General features: G+C 53.5%; 1 pseudogene; it reads right to left on the bottom strand.

The window, feature by feature from the left end:
- LOC140455155 (pre-B-cell leukemia transcription factor 2-like) overlaps window positions 1–9,893 on the bottom strand; it is a 261,617-nt pseudogene extending 251,724 nt beyond the window's left edge.
- Window positions 9,894–10,192: the final 299 nt, after the last annotated feature.

Here is a 10,192-nt window from a genome sequence, read left to right as displayed (position 1 = left end):
ACGGGGGGAGACAGAGAGAAACACACGGGGGGAGACAAAGAGAGAGAGACACACACAGGGGGGACAGACAGAGACACACACAGGGGGGACAGAGAGAGGGACACACACGGGGGGGACAGAGAGAAGGACACACTGGGGGGATAGAGAGAGAGACACACGGGGGGGGGATAGAGAGAGAGACACACGGGGGGGGGGGACACAGAGAGAGAGAGACACACACACAGGGGGGGGACAGAGAGGAGACACATACACGGTGGGGGGAGGGGAGAACAGAGAGAAACACACAGGAGACAGAGAGATACACCACGGGGGCGGAGACAGAAACAGAGAGACACACACACACACGGGGGACAGAGAGAGACACACGGGGACAGAGAGAGGGACACACACGGGCGAGACAAAGTGAGACACACTCGGGGGGGACCGAGAGAGAGAGAGACACACACTCAGGGGGACAGAGAGAGAGAGAGAGAGAGAGAGAGAGAGAGAGAGAGAGACACACTCGGGGGGGACCGAGAGACACACACGGGGGACAGAGAGAAATACCCACACGGGGGGACAGAGAGAGACACACACACGAGGGGGGACAGAGAGAGACACACACACGGGGGGGACAGAGAGAAACACACACGGGGGACAGAGAGAGAGACACACACGAGGGGGGACAGAGAGAGACACACACACGAGGGGGGGACAGAGAGAGAGACACACACGGGGTACAGAGAGAGGGACACACAGGGGACACACAGACAGACACACACACAGGGAACAGAGACACACACACACGGGGGACAGAGAGAGACACACACGGGGACAGAGAGACACACACAGACAGACACAGATAGGGGACAGAGAGACACACACAAGGGGGACAGAGACACACACACACACGGGGGACAGAGAGAGACATACACAGACAGACACACAGGGGACAGAGAGAGATACACACAGGGGACAGAGAGACACACACAGGGAACAGAGAGAGACACAGACAGACACACACAGGGGGACAGAGAGAGACACACACGGACAGAGACACACACACACGGGCGACAGAGACACACACAAAGGGGGACAGAGAGACACACAAAGGGGGACAGAGAGACACACAAAGGGGGACACACAAAGGGGGAGAGAGAGAGACACACACGGACAGACACAGACAGAGAGAGATACACACGGGGGACAGAGAGAGAGAGACACACACACAGACGGGCGACAGACACAGGGGACAGAGAGAGAGACACACACACAGGAGGACAGAGAGACACACACAGGGGGACAGAGAGACACATAGACAGACACACATGGGGGACAGAGCGAGACACACACAGACGGACACACGGGACAGACAGAGATACACATGGGGGACAGAGAGACACACACAGACAGACACACACAGACAGACACACACAGGGGGACAGAGAGAGACACACACGGGGTCAGAGAGACACACACAGACGGACACACACGGGGGACAGAGAGACACACAGACAGACACACACAGGGGGACAGAGAAACACACACGGGGGACAGAGCGAGACACACACAGACAGACATACAGGGGACAGAGAGACACACACAGACACACACAGGGGGACAGAGAGAGACACACACGGGGACAGAGACACACACAGACGACACACACAGGGAACAGAGAGATACACAGACAGACACACACAGGGGGACAGAGAGAGACACACACAGACAGACACACACACAGGGACAGAGACACACACAGACAACACACACAGGGAACAGAGAGATACACAGACAGACACACACAGGGGGACAGAGAGAGACACACATGGACAGACACAGACAGAGAGAGATACACACGGGCGGCAGACACACAAAGGGGGACAGAGAGAGACACACACAGACGGACACACACAGGGGACAGAGAGACACACAGAGAACCGAGAGATACACAGACAGACACACACAGAGGGACAGAGAGAGACACACATGGACAGACACAGACAGAGAGAGATACACACGGGGGACAGACAGACACACACGGGCGACAGAGAGACACACAAAGGGGGCCAGAGAGAGACACACACAGACGGACACACACAAGGGACAGAGAGACACACAGACGGACACACACAGGGGACAGAGAGAGACACACACAGACATACACACAGGGGAACAGAGAGAGACACACACACACACAGGGGAGAGAGTGACACGCAGACAGACACACACAGGGGGACAGAGAGACACACACACAGGGGACAGAGAGACAAACACGGGGGACAAAGAGAGAGATACATTGGGGGACAGAGAGATACACACGGGGGACAGAGAGAGGGGCACACACACAGAGACAGAGAGAGACACACATGGGTGAAAGAGGGAGACCCAGAGACAGACAGAGATAGACACACACAGAGAGGGGGGGGCACAGACAGGGACACACAGGGAGACACAGACAGAGTAATCTGTCACCCTTACCGGGTCTAGTTCCATGTGACCCCAGACCCACAGCCACGACATTGACTTTCAGCTGTGGAAAAGGCCCTAGCAGGTTCAAGGGGCAATTAGGGACGGCCAAGAGCCGGCAGCCGTGCTGGTGATCCCCAGACCCCAGGAGAGGATGGAGAAGAGAAACATTTCACTGGCCACTGAGGTGGGGGGTGCCCCCGTTCCTACATTCTCCCTCGTTCCCCCCCCACCATCCCTCTCTGTCAGACACCCAGACAGCCTGGGCCTCCTCCAGCAGGAACTGGAGAATACTCACATCTCAGATGGAGGGGCAAACTCTCAAAGCCGGATCGGTCTCAGCTCCGACAGCTCACTGTGAAGATGGGACACCTCTTCTCCGGGTCGGGGCTGGTGTGGTGTGGGGAAACGGGAGGCAGGCAGTTTGGACCGTGCACCCCACCCCCCCCCCCCCACCCCCACCCCCCCCGCCCTCACATACACACACACGGTGACCTGCCAACAGGATCACAGCACCGGCGCCCAGGGTGCCGGGAAGATACCATCCCAAAACCGGCTTCTCCGACCCGAGTCAGGGGTGGGGGAGAGGGGACAGGTCCAACTTCAGCGTGGTGGCTCCCCGGGAAGGCTGCGACCCGCGGTGGTGGTGTACCGGGAGACGCCGCGGACGATGCGTATCGCCCAGGGGTGCTGGCCTGATCTCCAACTCGATCCAAACTTGAAGGCTACTTCACGGACCATCTCAGACACCACAAGCCTCCCTCTCTTTTAGTCTGAATCCGCACGGAGAACAACTGAAACAAGCGCGGCACCATCTCCAAAATGAAACGCCGATATGCATTCACGGAATAAGTACGCTGGGAATAACCGCACACCCTCTGTCTGGTACACAGGGATCCAAAGAGCACACTTTCTTTTAAATAAAAGACGATCATGTGTTCCCATGCTTTGGACTCAACAAAGAGCACTTGGCGAGGGAAGAGATACAGGATGCAAGAGCAGCAAAACTGACCCCCGACCCCCACCCCCCACCACCCGACAAGGCACCGGAGCAGGGTGGGGGAGCTCAAGAGGATGTCCTGCAGACTGCAGAAGGCGCAGAGACACACAGGCCACACACAGTTCGAATGACAATGGATCAACACTTCTTCACTTGAGCATTCGACCAGAGAGCACACGACCTGCCCAAGGAACCACAGAATCCCAGCAGCGTGGAAGCGGGCCATTTGGCCCTTCGGGTCCACACCACCCTCTGAAGAGCATCCCATACAGACCAATCGTAGCCCTGTAACCACCCACCCCCCCACCCCACCCCACCCACCCACCCCCCCCCCCCACCCCACCCCACCCACCCACCCCCCCCCCCACCCCACCCACCCACCCACCCACCCCCCACCCCCCCCCCCCCACCCCACCCACCCACCCCCCCCCCCCCACCCACCCCCCCCCACCCACCCCCCCCCCCCCACCCCACCCACCCACCCCCCCCCCCCCACCCCACCCACCCACCCCCCCCCCCCCCCCAGGTTAGGGTAGATTGGCCGTGCTAAATTGTCCCATAGTGTTCAGGGATGTGCAGGTTAGGGTGGATTGGCCGTGCTAAATTGTCCCATAGTGTTCAGGGATGTGTAGGTTAGGGTGGATTGGCTGTGCTAAATTGTCCCATAGTGTTCAGGGATGTGTAGGTTAGGGTGGATTGGCCGTGCTAAATTGTCCCATAGTGTTCAGGATGTGTAGGTTAGGGTGGATTGGCCGTGCTAAATTGTCCCATAGTGTTCAGGGATGTGTAGGTTAGGGTGGATTGGCCGTGCTAAATTGTCCCATAGTGTTCAGGGATGTGTAGGTTAGGGTGGATTGGTCGGGGTAAATGGAGGGAAATGGGTCGGAGTGGGCTCCTCTTTGGTGGATTGTTGTGGACTGGTTGGGCCGAAGGGCCTGTTTCCACCCTGTAGTAATTCTATGAAGAGAAAGCACTCTGACAGGCCCAGTGTCACAGAACACCACCCAGGCAGGCGCCTGCTCTCACATGACAGCGTCTAACAAGGAGGCTTTGTTGCAACTAAACCCGCGGACTGTGTAGTGACGACAACAGCACGCGTCAGTTCCCAGCCTGGTGGATGCCAACGTGTCTGTCACCCCTCCAGGCTGTGAGCCCTCACCAGAACAGAGTGCACACTTCCTTGGAGCGGTTCGCAATGAGGAGCATTCACGTTGAGGGGCAGTCACGCCGAGTAACCGCGCACGTCCTATGCCAATTCTCCCAGTGTCAGCGTGCACCGTCCAAGATTGGTACAACCCCCCCACCCCCCCCAACTGGCCATCTCCATCGCCCGCTCTCCTGAGCGCCCGAGGGCACAGTGCTGAGGTTAACCCACAACAATCCCCGCACTCAGTCCTGTCCTCCCTCATCTAGCCCATGACGACCACGCAAAAACATAGAGAGCTCAGGGTGTACCTCAACGTTCCTAGACGTGACACAGGAAGGCCAGACCAGACAGTGTCCACACAGAGGCCACGGGGGAGTGAGTGACCAAATGTTTACGCAGTCACTCAGCACGGAAACAGACCCTTTGGTCCAACCAGTCCAGCGTCCCAAACTAAACGAGTCCCGCCTGCCTGCTCCTGACCAATATCCCTCCAAACTTTTCCTATTCATGTCCTTATCCAAATGCCTTTTTAAAATATTGTAACTGTTCCACATCCGCCACTTCCTCTGGAAGTTCATTCCACACACAAACCACCCTCTGTTTTTAAAACAAAAGTTGCCCCCTCATATCCTTTTCAATCTTTTCCCTCTCACCTAAATAACATATCCCTGGTTCTTGAAAGCCCCCCCCCCCCCCCCTAAGGAAAAGACATCTGCCTGTTCAACTTATCGGATGCCCCTCATGGTCTTATAAGGTCACCTCTCAACCCCCTACGGCCCCAGTGAAAAACGTCAAGCATATCCAGCCTCTCCTTACCCCCTCCATTTCCGGCAACATCCCAGTAAATATTTTCCAAACCCCTCTCCGGCATAGCGATATCTTCCCTATAACAGGGCGATCAGACCTACACACAGTTTCCAGACAAGACCTCAACTTGACGTCCCAACTCTGATACTCAAAGGTCTGCTCAGAAGGACACTTTTAAACTGCGTTTTAAATATCACGGAGAAGGGAGACGGGGACTTGATTTAGGAAGGTGGGGGTGGATGGATTGTGGGGAAATTCCAGCGCTGAGGGATCTAGGCAACTCAAAGGCATCAGCAGAGGGTAAACATCAACTGTACAAAGAGGGGGAAGCGCACTCTCGCAGGGAACTATTATTCATTCAACTGTGCATTCAACATTTTGAAACAAATTGGGGGTGTGCGGAATAAACACACACACACACACACACACACACACACACAGGTCCACATGTCTCTGAGGGTCAGACAGCGTTACAAAGACAAGGAAGCCATGCTACGAGAGGATAATAAGTTTGGGGTTTCTTTTTGTGTCGAATAATTTGGCAATGCCAGACCCAGACAGAACATTAGTTCAATCAATCAGTTTGGGGGAAACGAGGGTGAGGGGGGGGGGGGTGTGATGGAGGCTATCGGAGAGCAATCAATGCAGGATGTCCTCTCCTGTCCGCCCCCAAATCTGCTCTGCAACTCCCCCCTCGCGCCTTCTCACTCTGGTTCGCACCCCCATCCCCCACCCCCAGAGACCAACGTTTTGCCACCATCCTTGGCTGAGTTTCCAAAGCTAACTCCAACTATCGGGACTGGGCACAGCACTCGCTGTCCGAGAGACTCGATAACCGACCAATGGCACGGAGGGAACCCCAAACCCCCCCCCCCCCCCCCCCCCCACCAAACCAGAAGGGTGGTTTCTCAGAGGGTCTTTGAGAGGACATGTCCTCTGGCAACACTTCAGACAATTTGACACCAAATCAGTCCTGCCCTGTGCAACGGGTGACAAATGCGCTCTCATCAGGCACACATTTTTACCCAACTTCTCACACCGGGGACATTCCAAGGTGCTTCCCAGCTGATTATTCCACTTTTTTTGGCTTGAAAGGGCGACGAAGGCAGCTAATTGATACAGCAACCTCCACAGATGCTGATCAGATCAGGTATCGGACTTCCACAGTTAGCACCGTTCGAGGGGTCAGGAAAATCTTCCCTCCTTGTCTCGGAATAACGCTTCCACATTTATTTGTGGACAATGATGATTTATGGACATCCTCAGACGGTGATGGCTAGCATGAGGGGACATAGCTTTAAACTGAGGGGTGATAGATATAGGACAGACGTCAGAGGTAGGTTCTTTACTCAAGAGTAGGAGGGGCGTTCCTGCAACAGTACTAGACTCGCCAACTTTCAGGGCATTTAAAGTAGTCATTGGATTGACATATGGATGAAAATGGAAGCGTGTAGGATGGAAGGGCTTCAGATTGGTTCCATAGGTTGAGGGCCGAAGGGCCTGTGCTGCACTGTAATGTTCTACAGTACCCCAGTTGAGCAACACTGCAACAGTCCAGCACACACACAGTCCCACATCCAGTTTGAGCACATCCAGAGAGCTGCGCTCTTCCTTCCCTCCGAAGTTTGCGGGCCCGAATCCCACTCCCAAGGTTTTGTGACCTCAGTGAATACACCAGTAAAGGGCTGGAGGAGCACTGCGTGACTTGGGGGGGGGCGGGGTGGGGGGGGGGGGAGCGGGGAAATCACCAGACATGCAGCACCAAGGAGTGACTGGACCCAAGAGATGTCCATCACCGAAGGGACATCTCAGGGACCATCTTACTGTGAAGGCTTGAAGCTAAAGCCCTGGCTCCTCCACCAGATGGGCGCAAAAATATCCCACAACGTTATTAGGAGCGACATCCTGACCAATACTCATCCCTGTACCAATGTCACTAACAACAAGGAAAGCACCCAATCCTTTTTCTGATCGCGGTTAGAGGGAGATGCCCTGTGCCAGTTGGACGGATGTGATCCCCACACATCTCAGTGACCGAGGAACTCACTGACCATAAAGAGCTTCGGGATGCCCACGGGGAGTGGTGTGCAAGGCACTATACAAATGCAGGTTCTCCCTTTTCGACAGTGCACAACTCTACAACCGTAAGACAGACATATCTCTGCAAGAGAGCTGCATTTCACAAGCAAGGCATTCCAGAACCTATACAATGCAACCTATACCAAAAGCAAGTCCCAATAAAGGTAACACCGCAAAACAGAAAGCCAAATACACTTGCAAAACCAACACATCAAAATCCTCATTAATTTCATAAATAATGTACATTTCATATAGATTAACCATTCACACAAACTGGGACATCAATACAAATACTCCAAACACAGTAAAATCCCAAATACTGTCACAAAACAACTGAAAGGTTTTCCCTCTCTCTCTCTCTCTCTCTCTTCCCTCCCTCCTTGTAACAAATGCAAGGGTGGCTTTCAGATCAACTTCTCTGGTAGGTGACACCAACTCAAAAAGATTTCCTTGAAACATGAACTCAATTGTTGATGGATTTCTGTGTCAGGTAATGGGGGGGGGGGGGGGGAAAGAAAGAGGGAAGGGGGTGAAAAGAGGAGTAGGGGGTTGGAACTAAAGAGAAAAAGCCCTCTCTGTGCCCAGCTCAAACCTGGCTCCCCATCTTGCCCCCATCACACCTCCCAACGTGTAAAATAAACAAGCAAATGCAAAACCAAAACAACAAAACAAAAAATCAGAATGCAGTAGCCAGTTCGATCTTTTACAAAGAAAATAAAGCACACCCACACAAACATAAAAGTGGTCGGTTAAATCATGTTTTGCCAGCCTCTTTGGCTGCTGGGATTTTATTCTGGGTGACGGTGAGGAATGGAGGATTTGGGGGGGGGGGTGAAGATAGATCAAAGAAAGAAATGTGCTGGCTATATTCTTGGGTGCTTGAAGCTGCTCTTGTTGGAGTCTCCCTCTGTTAAACAAAGCCATTTTTGTTTTGGCCCAGTTCAAATGTACAAAAGCTATCTCCACAAAGTTTGTGTGCCTGTGTTGGAGGGGGGTGGGATGAGGGAATGCGATTTTAACAAAAACACACACACACACGGACCTAGGTTGTGGGAGTTGGGGTGAGGAGAGACAATCAGGAAGAGGGGGCATAACTTAAGTGAGAGAATCCGTTTTTAAAATCACAGAGAGAAAGGGAAAGCCGAGACCCTGAGGGGAGACCACTTTCACAACAAGAGGATACAACAACATCCCTCCTTCCACCAACATCCAACTCCTTCCCTTTATCCAGCCTTCCACTGAAGTGATCAAGAGTTACATTATTCTAGTTCTCTTGTCTTTCATGTTGCAAAGAGAGAGAGAGAGAGAGAGAGAGACGGGGTGGGGGGGGGAAGAGAGGAAAGTCAGAAAGAGATTTCAGTTTTATACATAAGGGACAGAAGAGAGAGAGAGAGAGAGAGAGAAGGAGGGAGGGGAAGAGCTTGTAAAGCTAAAGCCAAGATGGCGGGCCAGATAATTGTTTCCCTTTTTCTGTGAGAGAGAGAGGGAGAGAGGGAGAGAGACTTAGTTCTGTTGTTCGTTCCAACCTTAAGACGACCAGGAGTTGTGTGTTTTTCTTTCTCCCCCCCCCTCCCCCCTCCCCCTCCCCCCAAACTGGGGAATCTCTTACCAGTCTTTTCTTTAATCTCACACAAAACACTGAAGAGAGCAGGCTTCATTCTGTGACAGTTCAGGGCATGTTTCCTGTTACAGAGAGAGAGAGGAGGAAAACAAAACTCACATCAACAAAGGACTCTCGGAGCAAATGTGTATCTTTTTCAACAGAGAAATATATATATATAAAAAAAAGAGAGGTGGAAAAATAAACTTTAAAACAGAAAAAGGGGGGGGGGGGAACATATTTAAAGAACAAAACCCCCTTCCTTTCAGACTTACAAGGGGGAGATTTAGAAATGAAGGATTTGAGATAAAGGATTCATTAATTAAATAGACAAGGAAAGTGACCAACTTGGCTTGAGCTTCGTCTAGGCTTTGGTCGGTGATGGTCATGATCTGGTGGAGGATGTCCCCGATGTCTTGTTTCCTGCTCTCCCCCGTTGTCCGTGGCGTTTTCGTGGAGGTGTCCCCCAGCTCCGAGGAGAGGGGGCAAGCCGCTCGGGATGGAGTGCCCGGGGCCGGGAGCCGAGGGGCCGGAGCCGGAGCCGGAGCCAGCCCCAGCCCCGGTCCCGGCTCCAGCTCCGGCTCCAGCCCCCGGCTCCGGCTCCGGCTCCGGCTCCCCGCGGCTGCAGCAGCCGCGTTTCCTCATCCATCCTCCTTCCTAACACCGGGAACACGGGCACGGACAGATCCAGCGCCTCTGCTTTTCTTTTTCTCTCTCCCCCTCCCCTCCTTCCCCTCCTTCAGCAAGACCGGCGGCGTGAAAATAAGGAGCAGGAGGAGGAGAAAATAACAAAACACTAACACACAGAGAGAGAGAGAGAGACAAATCCCAACAAGACTCTGTTGTGTGTGCAACACAGGAGGGGAAAGAGAGAGAGAAATCCCAGTAAGACTGTGTGTGTGTGTTGCGCACATCACAGAGGAGAGATACACACAGAGAGAAAAATCCCAACAAGACTCTGTGTGTGTGTGTGCAACAGAGAGGAGAGAGAGAGAGACACGCAGAGAGAAAAATCCCAACAAGACTGTGTGTGTGTGTGTGTGCAACACAGAGGAGAGAGAGAGAGACACGCAGAGAGAAAAAATCCCAACAGACTCTCTGTGTGTGTAAT

Source organism: Chiloscyllium punctatum, chromosome 30 (assembly GCF_047496795.1).
Source record: "Chiloscyllium punctatum isolate Juve2018m chromosome 30, sChiPun1.3, whole genome shotgun sequence".
NCBI lineage: Eukaryota > Metazoa > Chordata > Chondrichthyes > Orectolobiformes > Hemiscylliidae > Chiloscyllium > Chiloscyllium punctatum.
The sequence above is the reverse complement of the archived record's forward strand: the minus strand, read 5'-3'. Positions and strand labels throughout refer to the sequence as shown.